The sequence below is a fragment of the Chiloscyllium plagiosum genome, chromosome 37, assembly GCF_004010195.1.
Source record: "Chiloscyllium plagiosum isolate BGI_BamShark_2017 chromosome 37, ASM401019v2, whole genome shotgun sequence".
Taxonomy (NCBI): Eukaryota; Metazoa; Chordata; class Chondrichthyes; order Orectolobiformes; family Hemiscylliidae; genus Chiloscyllium; species Chiloscyllium plagiosum.
Window position 1 is genome coordinate 28,283,301 of NC_057746.1, and position 2,934 is coordinate 28,286,234.

The 2,934-nt window shown below is 44.8% G+C and overlaps 1 protein-coding gene across 1 annotated transcript in view; it reads right to left on the reverse strand.

The window, feature by feature from the left end:
- The window catches only part of LOC122541544 (nuclear factor 7, brain-like), a 15,086-nt gene that overhangs the window by 11,009 nt on the left and 1,143 nt on the right, over positions 1-2,934 (reverse strand). The window lies entirely within an intron of this gene.

Sequence of the window (2,934 nt, forward strand, 5' to 3'; positions counted from 1 at the left end):
ATTTCTGGTGATAGACTGACCAATAATATCCACTATGATCCCATTTCTCCAGCTACGTAGAGTATACATTCTCACACCCTGCTTCCTGTAAACACTCTATTCCATCCTCCCAGTTCCTCCGTCTCCGTTCCATCTGCTCCGACAAAGCAAACTTTGACAAGGGAGCCTCGGAAATGCCCACATCCTTCCTCAACTGAGGATTCACCAGCACTGTCATTGAGAGTGCTTTCAATCGGGTCCGACACCTCCCACACTTCTGCCCGCACCCCCTCTCTTTTCTGCCACAACAACAATAGTGTTCCCCTTGTCCAAACCTACAATCCCACCAGCATCCACAACCAGAAGAGAATCAGACACCATTTCCGCCACCTGCAAGTAAGATGTCACCACCAGGCATATATTTCCCTCCCTTCCATTGTCAGCCTTTTGCAGGGACCGTTCCCTTCCAATCAACCTGGTGCTCTCTTCCTACACTTCCATCACGCACCCACAGCCCCACAGCAACATCCTCAGCAACTGTCAAAGGTACAACACTTTCCCATTTACCTCCAGTATCCAAGGGTCCAACACACCTGCAAGGTGAGGTAGCACTTCACACAATCTATTGTCTTGCATTCACTGTTCACAAAGTGGTCTCCTCTGTATTGGGGAAACAAAGCGTCTGTGTTCTGCTATTTAAGAAAAAGGACTCTAAGCTTCCAGTTGCCGACAACTTTAACATACCATCCTGTTCCCTGGGCATCATCTCTGTCTCTGGCTTGCTGCAGTGCTCCACTGAAGCTCTGCGCAGTCTGGAAGAACGACATCTCATTTTCCACTTCTGGACCCTGCAGTTCTCTAGGCTCAATTTCAAGGCAATAATTCTAATCCCAGAGCTCTACCATGACGTAGCCCCCTACCCCACACACCAGTTTTGTTTTCGCTGCCATTACATTCTGCCTATTATTTGGCACTAACAGTCTCCATCACCAGGTATTCACTCTCTAACCAAATCGTTATCCACTCTTTTTGTCTTTCTAACTGTATTTCTCTCTGTTTGGGACTATCCCCACCTATCATTTCCTCCTTACCTCCTCCCCCACTTCTGCATATAAACCATCTTTTGCCAGCTACTATCAGCTTTGAGGAAAGATCACTCAATCTGAAAGGTTAACTCTGATTTCTCTCCACAGATGCTGGCAGACCTGGGGAGCTTTCCAAGGAATTTCTATTTTGTTTCTCTCACAACCCCCTTTAGATAAGTGCCAGTTAACACCGGCTCTTAAATGTCTACATGCCTTTTGTTATTATGCTAAAAACCTTTCCTCCAATGTCACACCAGATAGAGCCATCCCAGTCTACTCTAGAAATCCTGTTTCCATGCTGTATCCCTCTGGTTCGACAGAACCCTTCACTGGGTAAAAACAAAGACTGCAGATGCTGGAAACCAGAGTCTAGATTAGAGTAGTGCTGGAAAAGCACAGCAGGTCAAGCAGTATCTGAGCAGCAGGAAAATCGACGTTTCTGGCAAAAGCCCTTCATCAGGAATAGATGATGAAGGGCTATTTCTGATGAAAGGCTTTTGCCCGAAACGTCAATTTTCCTGCACCTCAAATGCTGCCTGACCTGCTGTGCTTTTCCAGCACCACTCTAATCCAGAATCCTTCACTGCTCTGACACACAGAGTTGATGGCTTCAGACACTTATCCAAATGGACCCACAGAAAATACAATGTTTCCAGGTAGAGTCTCCCAGAATTAACAACCAGTGATGTGAGAATGTAAACTGGGGCCTTCGAGACCCTACATAACTGGATCTACCATCAGGAAAATGAATGCACGTGTTTACCTGGGTGAATGGTGTGTATCATTTCTCTCCAGACTGTGTAGTGTAAAGGGCCAGTGAACTGTCCGAGAGACAGAGAGCCATCAGCAGCTGAGAGTGCCTTCTCCTCATCACTAATCCTGTAAACATTAAACAGATGACATCATAAACTCTGCGTTGTTCGAATATTTATGAAACATTTAAATATTCAAGCGTTCCGCATTTTTCATGCTTGAGTCAATGGGATAGAAAGTGAAATGTTCATCTTATTTTTGTTACTGATCCAACAAGAATTCGATAATGCAAGGGCAAGGATCGGAAACACCCAGATCCAGAGAAAGGCCCATGTCCTGAAAACAGATTAGGTACTGAGACATCACACACCGCGGGAGATAATATAAGTTTCCTCCATCCCCTTGCCATATTATAAACAGAGCTTGTGGAACAGAGACATAAAAAAAGAAGCATCTAATATCCAACTGTGTAATACATGGGTCCCACAACCCTCTGAGAATCCTGCTCCTCAACTTCCAGCCTCCTGACTATCTCCCCACCCCCATTGGAGGTTGGACCTCAGCTGCCCAGATCCTCAGCTCTGGAATTCCCTCCCTGAACCTCTCCATCTTTCTATTCCTCTTTCCTCCTTTATGATCCGCTAAAACTAACAGCAATCACCTGGATTAATAGCTCAGTGACACTTTTCTATACTTTCCAACTCTCATGCAAAGTACTCAGAACATTACATTACACTAATTAATTTTTTTTAAAATTTTGCTTTTATTGTTCCCTTTGTAAAGGCTACAGTGCGAGTTAGTGTTGTAAAAAGTGAAATAAAAATGATTCCCCCTTTCAACCCTGACTGTCTAGGGCTGGTCAGGAGCCATGCAGTGACAGGGATGGCCATTCCCTGGAAACATGGGCCATGTGTCTCTCACAGGGTCAGGGGGAAGGTCACAGTCACACAAACAGTCACAAAAATCAGGGCAATGATCACTTCCAGCCTCGGAACCAGGCTGTATTTACAGGCATCTTGTCATTGTTTACAATGCTGCAGAACAGTTTCATAAAATCTAATACTGTTTAAAACCTGTAACAATCTTCTTCTTATAAAAAAACACGTGTGTGAACCAT